Genomic DNA, 13,502 nt, shown 5'->3' with positions numbered 1-13,502 from the left:
GCGCAGGGGAGGCGGTGGGAGCTATTCAGCAGGCTGAGGACTTACTGGTGAGGGTAAAGGCACAACAGTTGCAAGACTCTTTTGCAAGGCTCAGATGGATGGCCTCCAGGGTGCCCGGCAGGGCGCAGATTCCCCTTTTTCAATGGAAGGGGGGCAACTCCGGCACGGGGTAGGTTATATGTTCCTTTGTCTCTGCGGGAGGAGGTCTTGCAGCTTTGCCATGATAATGAGACAACAGGCCATGGGGGCATTTTTAAAACTCTGCACAGGATTCTGAGAGACTATTGGTGGCCAAAGATGGCTGCAAACATTAGAGATTATGTTGCATCTTGCCACGTTTGCAGGCGGGCTAAGCCTTTCCATGGGAGGCCCGCTGGGCTGTTGCAGCCTTTAGACACCTCTCCTAAGCCTTGGGATACAGTGTCAATGGACTTTATTACTGATTTGCCTCCAGGGAAAGGTTGTACATCTATTCTGGTCGTTGTGGACCTATTTACTAAAATGGCTTGTTTTATACCGTGCAAGGGGCTGCCTTCAGCTCAGGTCACAGCACAGCTCTTTTTGGATCACGTGTTCTGATTCAGAGGAATGGTTAATAGGGTAATAAGTGACAGAGGCAGTCAGTTCTCTTCTAAATTCTGGAGGGCTCTTTTTGGGCTGTTGAAGGTCCGCATCAACATGCCTTCTGCGCACCATCCGGCTACCAATGGAGAGGCGGAGAGGACCCACCAGGTGTTGCAGCAGTATGTGTGGTGCTACACCACATACAGCCAAGACAATTGGACTGCACTTCTTCCCTTGGCAGAGTTCTCCTGTAACAATTCGGTGCATTCATCGATTGGGATGTCCCCTTTTCAGGCATTGTACGAGGTAAGCCCACAAGTGTTGCCAGAAACTGTACCACAAGGAGGGGTGCCAGGTGCAGCACATTTTCTTAAAGAGCAGCAGCAGCAGCACAGATGCTTTTGAAGGACCAGTTGCCAAGGGCGAAGCAGGCGTACAAGAGATCTGCTGATGACCGTAGGCAGAAAGGTCCACAGATTTCAGTAGGGGACAAGGTGTGGTTATCTACCAAGCTCTAAATTCCACCAGGCCATCTAAGAAATGGATGACTGGTTCATCAGGCCTTTTAGGGTATTGCAGCAAGTCAACCAGGTGGCTTTCTGTTTGCAGCTGCCACCTTCAGTGAAGGTCCATCTGGTCTTTCACCACTCCTTGCTACTTAAGGAGGCTCCACCAAGTCCCTTGAGAATGCAGCTTTCCCCACCCCCTCCGGCTGTAGTCAAAGGAGAAGAAGAATACGAGGTGGAGGCGATTTTGGACTCTCGCAGGAGAGGAAAGGGACTTCAATATCTGGTTCATTGGAAGGGCTATCCTGAAGCGGAGCATTCTTGGGAGAATGCAAGGAATGTCCACGCCCCAGAGCTGGTCATTGACTTCCATAGATGTTTCCCCAGCAAGCCAAAGCCTCCCGGCACGCCAGCGGTTAATCAGCAGGCAGAGGGTGGTGACAGCTCACTAGAGGAAGATTTGGTGGGGGCTTTAGGGGAGGGGAGGGCTGAAGCAAGCAGCCTGCAACCCTCCACTTCCAGTTTGCATTTTGTAGGGGGGAGGGGGCTGATTTTACTAATGATGTAGCTGTTTTGCAGGATCCATTAGATGGATTGCGGAAGGAGCCAGGAGACACAGACAGACCATCATCACCTGCTCTTTCATCTCTGCCGCCACTGCCCAGTTCTCATGAGAACAGAGGGAGAGGATGAAGGTGGAGGAAGGGGTGATGTGATAGAATGGAATGAGAGGGGTCAAGGACAGAAGCATCTCCTCAGCCCACAGCATGAGCATGGGAAAGTGAAGAAGATGAGACTGGCACCACCCTAAGGAATTCCTAGTGTTTAGTTGCTGGCTTGGGGAGTTTAGAGTTAGTCTGGCGAGATTCTGTCTACAGGTGTGAGCTAATAAGTAACTGAGCTGTCCCAGAACTGTCTCGTGGGGTTTCTTGGGCTTAACCTGACACTAGGTTTGCCCAAACCCCACTTTCTAAAACACATTTGCATTATAACCATTTAAAATCTATATAGATCTTCAGAGCAGCAGAATAGTGAGATGGGCAGCTATATAAATTAAGCAAATAAATAAATAAAACTATACTTCTAGTTAGTGTTCCTACGACCTGGAGCATGAATAAAGGGAAAGAGAAAGGAAAAAAAAAATACAAGGATTTAAAAATAATCTACAACAAAAAGCTTGCTAAGAGTGTGGACTATGAAAATTTAAAATGGAAAAAGAGGTTAGCTGATTATGGACTTTGCTTATTTTAAAACATTTTTGAACTTATAAAACAAATTGGGGTTTCCAAGAGAAATTATTGTTGGATTTTTCTAAAATAGACAAGGGATCATCATTAAAGTTCATGGTGTCAGATTCAGCCTGGCACGGCCAGCGCCACTGTTCAGTTTCACCACCCCTAGTCAATTTCACCGCCTCAGGCAAGGCAGCCAAAGAAGGGAAACAGGGCAAATGCAAGTTAATTGCCGGCAGGTGGTGAGAATTAACTCAGGGCAGAAACGGATACCTTGTAGCGCAACCAGCTTCCCCAAATGCCCCAGGCAGTGCTAACTACAATACTTTGGAGACACAGCAATCCAGAGGCGATCGACAACCAATTAAAAAACCCCGGTTTTGTCCGCATGAGAAAAGCCCCATGATTACAACGCCAATGCAGACAAAAGGCAGCAGTCGCGAAGACAAAGAAACCTGGCTGAATCTGCCATTAAGGAGGGGGGGGAGCCAGGGGCAACTACAGGTTGGGGGGAACCCTATAAAATACTGTAAAGAACCGCACCAAGCCAATCCTGGCTTTCTCTGTAACCGTTACACATTAGGCCTGAGTAAACTAACTTTCGTCCGAGCCTGTGTCTCACAAGGTTTTTGTTCAGCGCCGAATTCAGCGATCCTTACACATGAACTGTAGAATGTGTTGAATGGGATTAAAGAGTTAAGGATATAGAGAAAGGAAAAGGAAACTAAGGCTGCTTTTTGGCTATCCCTTTTTTGGAAGAAGGAGAAGGAGAAAGGAAATGGCTACTATCAGGAAAGCAGCAAAAGAAGGGAGGAGAGGTATTTGCTAACACAGCAAATACCAGGAAAAGGGATTACACCAGGCGTGTTACAAAGGAAGTTTGTGGGATATTATAAAATCAGTGGCAACCGTAGTGACTAAATTTGTTAAGGAAGACTTAGCCTTCCTCACGACAGCAGTCATGAAGCTGTGAATCAAAGAAGACCCCCAGATCCAAAGCGGATGGTCATGGAGCACAGTCAGGAAAAAGGAAGGCTCTATAAAATATTATTAACATCTGTCCTAAAAGTTGGATTGTTGCACAGTTCAGATAAGGTTAAATTTGTTTGCAAAGGTTTCATAGATCCCGTGCATACATAGGCTAGTTCAGACCAAATTCCTGTGAAAGCAAGGCCAATTCTGAAGGTCTGATGATTCAGTAGAAAGAGTAGCCAGGCAGTGCCTCATTCTCAGCTTTGAAAGACAGGCTTGTATCACTTCAGTTTGCAGGGCTCATTGTAATTATTACTGAAAATTGCTTACTGCAAGGACATGGATTGGACTGGACCAATTTTAATATTATTACTATTTATGCTTACAATTATGTCCCTTTTGAAGAAGGGCAGTTCCTGGAATGACAGCTCCCCAAATCTTCCCCCGGGACCCAGGACCATACCCATTTTGGGAAATCTGCACCTGATGGATCTGAAGAGGCCTTTCAGAACAATGATCAAGGTAAGGCCTAATGATGAACAAACCAGAGTGTTCTTTGCTAAAATTTATTCCCATAGCATAAAATCTTGGTGACTTATTCTGGAAAGTGTCATGTGCTCTGTGTTGGTTTTCAATGTTTATGGAAGTATGTAAAAAGTGGGGATTTATTTTTAATAAATTTAATGTAAATGCATCCCACCTAAGATTCTCTTACAGTTCTATATGAAGGAGAGAGCGGTAACTTGATTTTCAGCTTCCTCTATGAAAATATACTTTAAGTTCTTCCTTAAGGTATTTATTTATTTATTTATCTTTTAAATTTATCACCCACCCATCTCCTCCCAATGGGGGAACTCTGGGCGACTCACACCGAACATTAAAAACATAAATATATATAAATACATAAAACATCAATTTAAAAACATTTTTTAAAAAAGGGAAAGGAGAGTCCAAGAAAATGAAAAATCTGAGGCTGAAGACAGGAGGCCTCTATGGGGCTAGCCATCCCCATGCTTGAGGTATTCCCTCCCCACCCCAGGCCAAGTGGCAGAACCAGGTCTTCAAAGCCCTATGGAAGGCCAGGAGTGAAGGGGCCAATCGCACCTCCATGGGCAGAATGTTCCAAAGAGGGGGGCTACCACAGAGAAAGCCCACCTTCTGGACCCCACTAATTGAAGTTCTTTTACTGAGGGGGTCCAAAGCATGCCCTCTCTGTGTGATCAGGTGGGATGGGTTGAAGTCATAGGGGAGAGGCGGTCCCTCAGGTAACCTGGTCCCATGCCATGTAGGGCTTTAAAGGTGATAACCAACACCTTAAATTGGACCCAGAAGCGAACTGGTACCCAATGCAGTTCGCAGAGCAGTGGCATTACATGGGCCCTCCTTGGGGCTTCAAAAATAGCCCGCGTGGCTGCATTCTGGACCAGCTGTAGCTTCTGGATACTCCTCAAGGGTAGCCCCATGTAGAGCGCATTGCAGTAGTCTATCTGGGAGATAACAAGGGCATGAGTGACGGTTCGAAGGGCATCCCAATCCAGGAAAGGGCATAACTGATGCACAACCCAAAATTGTGCAAAGGCCCTCCTTGCCACGGCTGCCACCTGCACTTCAAGCAGGAGCCGTGAGTCTAGGAGGACCCCCAGATTACACACTGGATCTATCTGGGGCAGTGCCACCCCATCCAGCACCAAAGATGACAAAGTCCCGGATACAGAAGAGCCATTAACCCACAGCCACTCTGTCTTACCAGAGTTCAGCCGAAGCCTGTTGTTCCCCATCCAGATCATTACAGCCTCCAAGCACCGCAAAAGGGTGACCACGGCATCACTTACTTCACCTGGGATGGAGATGTATAACTGCGTATCATCAGCATACTGATGATACCTCATCCCATGATGGCGGATGATCTCACCCAGTGGTTTCATGTAGATGTTGAAAAGGAGCGGAGAGAGAACCAAACCCTGCGGCACCCCACAAAAGAGGGGCCAAGGATGGGACCTCTCACTCCCTATCACCACCAATTGGGATCAGCTCTGGAGAAAGGAGGTGAACCAGCACAAGACCGTGCCGCCCACCCCCAATTCCCTGAGCAGTCCCAACAGGATACCGTGGTTGATGGTATCAAAAGCCACTGAGAGGTCAAGGAGAGCAAGAATGGACACACTTCCACCATCCCGCTCCCGCCAGAGATCATCCATAAGTGCGACCAATCCCATTTCCATTCCATAACCGGGCCTGAAACCTGACTGGAAGAGATCCAGATAATTTGTTTCCTCCAGAACCCTTTGGAGCTGTGATGCCACCACTTTCTCAACCACCTTCCCCAAAAAGGGGAGGTGGAAGACTGGACTGAATTCACATGATCACCTTCAAAACTCCTAGGGGCACAATTGGAACATCTCTATGTGATCCCTTCAACAACATGGCAGAGGCTCAGTTTCTCTTTTATCAAAAATTCCAGTATGTCCAGCACTAAAGGCTGCAAGGCATATTGGCAAAATGCTGGAATATTAAGTATTTCTCTTGTGCAGGCTTCATATTCACAAAATGTCCTGCACAGTTGACCTCTTTAGAAAACCACTTGTTCCCCTCTGCTGAATTCCAGATGTCAAAAGAATATGGTCCCATTTTCCACATCCAAATGGGAACCCAGCACATGGTGGTTAAAAGTTAAAAACCTACCACAGGTTACAGATATACAAAGACAGACAATGAATGGGTCTGTAACAATAATGGAACTTTTGGAAGCTATAAAAAAGATTAAGCCAGAAAAAGCACTTGGACAGGATGGAATACCAGGGTCTTATTATAAATGTTTTGAGGATGAAATTTTACAGCCTGTCCAGTAGGCGATGAATTTTATTTTAGAAGGAGATGGGACGCCACACTCATGGAAAGAAGCTAATATTGCTTTAATACCTAAAGAGGGGCAAGATTTAAATTTAACAAAAAATTATAGACTTCTATCATTACTGAATAGTGACTATAAGTTATTTACAACAATTTTGAAAATAATTTTACAAGATTTCATTCATGAAGACCAATGTGCATTTTTTTCTTACAGTTATTACAGATGTAAATGGGCGTTATTTAATTTTGTGAACTAAAATAGCCGAGACTGCAATAGCTATGGTTAATGTTTATGGACCAAATTTAGATTCTCCTATTACATTTTATCAATGTTTTCAATACTTGAATGAGTGTATTTATTATTAACTGATAATAGGAGGAGATTTCAACAAAATATTGAATCCTGAGCTTGATAGAAATACACTGGCATGGAAAAAACAAGCAAACAATCATTAGTGAGGGAAACAATTAAGACTTATATGGAAGAGTTGAATTTAGTAGACCCCTAGCATTTGATGTATCCAACTAAAAGAGAATATACATTTTATTCAAATGTACATCACAATTTTTTTAGGCTTGATTATTTTTCAATATCATCAACCTTATATCAACAAATTCAAGAATGTGACATCGATGTTTGTTATGTATCTGATCATAGTGCAATTACTCTGAAATGTCTGTTTCAGAAACTGGTTATAGTATCAAGAAATTGGTATCTTCATGTTTCCCTATTGAATAAGAAATAATTTGTACAACCAATGAGGGTAGAGACTTTACTATATTTTGATTTGAATTCAGAAACATCAAGTGCCCAAATTTTGAATGGGAAGCATATAAAGCATACATTGGAGGTAGGATTATTGTTTATGCATCGCACAAAAATAAGATTAAAAATACCAAAAGCAGGTAAAGGTCACACTTGGTGTGCTAACTACCATCAAATCTCATTGATCAATGTTGATACAAAGTTTCTAACAGCAGTGTTAGCAAATAGATTACAAGAAGTGATATCATTTGTTATTTAGAAAGATCAAGCTGTCAGGTTCGGGGCTTCGGGGAAGCTCGCAGCCAGACCACGCGAACTCCACCGGCGGCAGCTAGCGAGGGAAAGAGGAACTGAAAGCGCCGCTAATTAATGGGCCACCTGCACCCAGCCAAACAGGAAAACCGCAGCGGAAGTTTTAACTATACACAGATAACGGCGCGAGCCAACAATGAACGGGGCCGCAGGCAGCGAAACAAGATTGCTGCGCAACACAGAACCCTCGGGCTTGCACGTAACGGGGGGGGGACCAACCCAAGCCGGAGGGGGACTGCCAATCAAGGACAATGGACCCTGACCGAACCTGCCATCATGGACAATCAAGAGGGATTATTGGGGGGCCGATAATCCGCAGCGGTAACGCGATCGCGGGGCGGAAAAAGCGCGGGAAGGGGGGAATATAATGAGTGATGCAATTGTACCAAACCAGTCCTGGCTTTGCTTGTGACTGCTACATTACGCATGAGTAAACCTCTTTTGTGAACCACACGTGTCACGGGAGTTTCTCTGTTGAACGGGGCAAACCTTACATAAAGCCAGGAATCACCGTTAGCGCTACCCGGTGCAACCGAGGAGCGTTTCCCTTTCTAATACAGGCATGACCAGTGACGAGGAATCCGTGGGTCAGCTGGAGCATGAGGAACCCGGACTCGAGGAGGGACGGTCAGAGCCACCCGGGAGCGATGGGACAGCGGCCAGGCCGGGGACCCTCCAACGGAGCGGTGGTCAATGTGCGTGAACCAAGGGCCAGACAGCTCAGGCATCATGATGACCCGGGGTTCGGGGGCCCGGAACCACGAGCGGGACGAGAAGCTCGCCCGACTAGAGGAGAGGATCGAGCGGCGCCTAGACGCCGTGGAGGCGATGCTCCAGATCTTGCTACAGAGAGCGGGACCATCGGCGGTGAGCGATGGCACGAGCAACAGGGGTGGCAGCCCGGCACCCCAGCCGGCACCGCCCACGATGCCCCGGTCGGTGGATCGATGGGTGGCAGACGCCCTGAGACTTCGAGGCATCACCGGGAAGTTCTCAGGGGAACCTGAACAGCTGCCGCACTTCTTGATGCACGTCAGGGGTTTCATGCAGAGGGGTGGTCACCTATTCGCTAGGGACAAGGATAGAGTATCCTACGTGGCCGAGCTGTTAGACGGCCAAGCGGCTAGCTGGGTGATCGGACTATACGACGCCAACGCGGCGGAACTGCGGAGTTTCCCGGACTTCATGCAGGCGCTCCGGGACAGATTCAAGGACACATTGAGCACCAGGCGGGCTGAGGATGACATCCTGCAGTTCAGACAGCGGGGCAAGTCAGTATCGGAGTACGCCCTGGAGTTCCGGAGGTTGGTAGAGAAGCTCACGGACTGGCCAGAGTCCCTAAGGGTGAAGCATTTTAAGAGGGGGCTCAATCCGGAGATCCTGGAGCGGGCACTGGGACGGGATGACCCGTCCACTGTGAAAGATTGGATCTGGCTGGCTGGAACGGCGGAATCGGCGTGGCGGCAGATTCAACAAAGCGCGAGGCGACGGGACCACACGAGGGACCGGCCGAGGGAGACACCCCCAGAGGAAAGGCGGAGCAGTCGGCGGCAGTCCTCCGGGGGGCGAGAGGCAACCAAAACCCCAAACCTGTGCTTCCGGTGCGGAGGCAGAGGCCACCGAGCGGCGCAGTGCCCGACGGAGCGGGAAGGAGCCTCACCATGGCCCGAAGTCAAGCCCCCGCGTCCTACCGGGAAAGGGCCGGCGACCGACCGCGGAAGAGTGCAGTGGCGGCGGTGACCGAAAGAGGACGGATGGGGTGGTCGACCCCGGAGACGGCTTCCTCCGGAGAGGACTCGGAGCCAGCGGGAAACGAGGCGCACTCGCACTGAACGGCGTCCCAGTGCGAGCAGGGGAACCGAGGCGCGCGGACCCAATCGGGGATGAGGACTGCCCTCCATTCCGGGTGAGGATACACATCCGGGGGGTGAGATCCAGAGGGGAGGCACAGCTGCGGGCGCTGCTGGATTCAGGCGGCACCCACTGCTTGATGCACCCAGCTGTGGTCTCAGGACTCGGACTACAGCTGAGGCGCCTCCGGGAGCCCATTGCATTCAGCCAGCTAGACGGCTCACTGGCAGGGGGGGGGCCAGCTCAGTATTACACCGAGCCGGTCCAGATGACGATCGGGAGCCACCGGGAAGAACTAAGATTTGTGGTGGTCCCGGTGGCCGACTACGCGGTGGTGCTCGGCTTGGCGTGGCTGCGGCAACGGAAACCACGGGTCGACTGGACGGCGGAGGCAGTGCGATTCGGGGTCGAGAGGCCGGCAGAGTGCGAGAGCAGACGGGACCGGGCCGTGGCGACGGGCGTGACCGCAACCACAGACGGACAAGTGGAGGATCCAGGGCACAGGGAGGCGAGACGAGAGCAGACGGAGCCCGAGACCCGGCAGGCAACAGCAGCAACAGCAGCGCCGGAACCCTGGAGACTCGCAACGATCCCGAGGCATGGGAAGGCAGCGGCGACTGGCAGAACAACTGCAAAACGAGGGACAGAGTCCGGGGAACCCACGACGAGCGGTGGAATCCCGAGGCAGTATCGAGACTTGGCGGCGGCGTTCGGGGAGAAGGAGTCCGACCAGCTCCCTCCACACCGACCCAGTGACTGCGCCATCGAGTTAGAGTCAGGGGCAAAGCTGCCCAAACCGAAAATGTACTCCCTGTCAATGAGGGAGATGGGGGCTCTGCGGGAGTTCATAGACAAGAACCTAGCGCGGGGATTCATCCAACCCGCGAAGTCACCATTAGCGGCCCCGGTACTATTCCGGGAGAAGAAGGATGGCTCGCTCCGGATGTGCGTGGACTACCGGGGGCTGAACGCAATCAGCACCGAGTACAAATACCCCCTCCCCCTGATGAAGGACTTAATGTCGCACCTATCCAATGGGAGGGTGTTCACAAAACTGGACTTGCGCGAAGCTTACTTCAGGGTCAGGATCCGCGCAAAAGATGAGTGGAAAACGGCGTTCAACACGCCGCTCGGAAGCTACCAGTTTTCCATGATGCCGTTCGGCTTAAAAGGGGCCCCAGGGGTGTTTATGCAGCTAATAAATGAGGTGCTGCACGACCTACTCTATCGGGGCGTCCTGGTCTACCTGGACGACATCCTCATCTACACCGAAACCCTGGCAGAACACGTGAGCCTGGTGCGCACGGTGCTCCAGAGACTGCTGAAGGCGCAGCTGTACGCGAAGCTATCAAAATGCGAGTTTCATCAGGAGCAGCTGGACTACCTCGGCTACCGGATATCCAGTCGGGGAATTGAGATGGACCCAGCGAAAGTAAAAGATGTTCTGGGCTGGGAAGTGCCGCGAACCCGGAGGCAGCTTCAAAGCTTCTTGGGGTTTGCGAACTTCTACAGACAGTTTATCCCGAATTTCGCCCAAATCGCCCTTCCCCTGACGGACTTGCTAAAAACCAAGGGCACTGGAAAACCCCCCAAGCCCAGCATGACACTCGCGTGGACTGCGGAATGCCAGGGGGAGTTTGAGGAGCTAAAACGGCGGTTCACAGCAGAGCCGATCCTGCGCCATCCCGACCCAGATCGGCGGTTTATCATATAAGTAGATGCGTCAGACGTGGCAACGGGGGCGGTCCTGCTCCAGCCCAGCCCGGAGGGCGCCATCCACCCATGCGCCTACGCCTCCCGCAAATTCACAGAGACAGAGAGAAGGTGGATGGTGTGGGAGAAAGAGGCGTACGCCGTCAAGTGGCCGCTAGCCACGTGGAGGCATCTATTGGAGGGGGCAGCTGAACCATTCGAGGTGTGGATGGACCACAAGAACCTCGAGGCCCTGAAGGCCCCGCGTAAGCTATCCCCCAAACAGGCGCGGTGGTCCCAATACTTCGGGAGGTTCAGGTTCACCCTAAAACACATCCCCGGGAAGCGCAACGTCCTAGCAGACGGGTTGTCTCACATGCCCCAGCACGCCAGCCTACGAGAGGAGATCATGGACTCCATCATCCCTGCCAGCAGGCTGGCTGCAAAGGTGGTGACCCGGAGCCAGACCAAGGGGGAGCGACGGGATGCGGCGCCTAAGGTAAAGCAAGGGTTTGCGGAGGCGGCGGAGCGGGACGCTTGGCTCAAGCAAAACCGAGAAGCGCTAACCAGCCAAGAGGGTTTGTGGTGGCACGGAGGGAAGTTGTACATGCCCGAGGAGTGCTGATGGGGGGTCATGGAAAGAGCCCACGACAGCTGGAACGCGGGGCATTACGGCTTCGTGAAGACGCTCCACTTAATTCGGCGGCATTTCTGGTGGCCAATGCTCCGGAAGGACGCGGAGGCATACTCGGGGGGTTGCCCGGTGTGCGCGACGGCGAAAGGGGCCAAAGGCAAGCCTAGGGGGTTATTCCAGTCGGTAGCGGACCCCGACGGCCCATGGCAAGAGATCGCCACGGACTTCATAGTAGAGCTCCCGGAGAGTAAGGGGAAGACCACCATTTGGGTGGTTACGGACTTATTCTCCAAACAAGCGCACTTCGTAGCGTGCCGGCGAGTCCCCACGGCAGAGAGGTTGGCGAGGCTGTTCGTGCAACTTATTTACCGGCTGCACGGCGCGCCCCGACAGGTCGTCAGCGATTGGGGTGGCAACTTCATCGCGCGGTTCTGGAGGGAGTTCCTGAAGCGGGTGGGGACGAAGCAAGCCCTTTCCTCCGCGGTGCATCCGCAGACGGATGGACCCACGGAACGCCTGAACGGGGGGCTCGAACAGTACCTGCGCTGCTACGTGGGACACCAACAGGACGATTGGGCGGAGCTACTGCCATTCGCGGAAGTAGCATACAATAACGCCGTCCACAAAAGTACCGGCTGTTCTCCATTCAAAGTAGCCACCGGGAGAGACTTCGTCCCCATGCCGGAGTTGCCTCAGCCGGAATCCCAAATCAACTCCCTGGACACCTGGTTTGCCCAAATCGACGCCACCCGGTGAGCGGCGCACGCGGCATTGCAAAGAGCCAAAGCCGATTACAAAAAACACGCGGACCGCAAGAGACTCCTTGAGGGGCAGTGGAAAGTGGGGGACCAGGTGTATTTGTCAACCAAAAACCTAAAGACACACCAGGCATCGAAAAAACTCAGCCTGAGGTTTGTGGGGCCGTTCCCCATTGCAGAGGTGATCAATCCAGTAACCGTCAGGCTGACGCTCCCGAAAAGCCTCGGGAAGATCCACCCGGTGTTCCACTGCAGCCTGCTAAAGCTGCACCAGCCGGGGAACGCCTGGCACAAGGCAGAGGGGGTGCCACCACCCATCATGGTCGGTGGGGAACAGCATTTCGAAATCAACCAGATACTGGACGCCAGGAGGCACAAGGGGCAGGTCCAGCTCCTAGTGCAATGGAAACATTTTCCCAAGTCCCACAGCGAATGGGTAAGCAAAACCCACATAAGAGCGCCGAACCTAGTGCGGGACTTTTATAACAAATATCCCAGGAAACTGAAATAAAGTCGGGGGGGGACTTGTCTTCAGGGGGGCGGTATGTCAGGTTCGGTCAGCACGGGGCTTCAGGGAATCTCGCAGCCAGACCACGCAAACTCCACCGGCGGCAGCTAGCGAGGGAAAGAGGAACTGAAAGCGCTGTTAATTAATGGGCCACCTGCGCCCAGCCAAACAGGAAAACCGCAGCGGAAGTTTTAACTATACACTGATAACGGCGTGAGCCAACAATGAACGGGGCCGCAGGCAGCGAAACAAGATTGCCGCGCAACACAGAACCCTCGGGCTTGTACGTAACGGGGGGGGGGGGGGACCAACCGAAGCCGGAGGGGGACTGCCAATCAAGGACAATGGACCCTGACCGAACCTGCCATCATGGACAATCAAGAAGGATTATTGGGGGACCGATAATCCACAGCGGTAACGCGATCGCGGGGCGGAAAAAAGCACGGGAAGGGGGGAATATAACGAGTGATGCAATTGTACCAAGCCAGTCCTGGCTTTGCTTGTGACTGCTACGTTATGCATGAGTAAACCTCTTTTGTGAACCACACGTGTCACAGGAGTTTCTCTGTTGAACGGGGCAAACCTTACATAAGCAGGGTTTATAAAAACTAGCCAAGCAGCAGACGACATTAGGTTAGTTGTAGATTTAATAGACTTAAATAAAAATAAAGATCAATTTGTCATTGTATCATTAGATGCTGAAAAAGCCTTTCACGAAATAACCAAGCAGGATATGTTTGTCATATTAAATAGATTTGGATTTCCTTTGGAATTCACAAAATCGATAAAAATATTTTATGACTCGCCCACATCTAAAGTAAAGGTTAATGGTATGTTTTCTCCTACTTTTCCACTGG

Source organism: Python bivittatus, unplaced genomic scaffold (assembly GCF_059951505.1).
Source record: "Python bivittatus isolate LINGU-HERP-01145 unplaced genomic scaffold, Pbiv_v1 ctg000020_np1212, whole genome shotgun sequence".
Classification (NCBI taxonomy): domain Eukaryota; kingdom Metazoa; phylum Chordata; class Lepidosauria; order Squamata; family Pythonidae; genus Python; species Python bivittatus.
The sequence above is the reverse complement of the archived record's forward strand: the minus strand, read 5'-3'. Positions refer to the sequence as shown.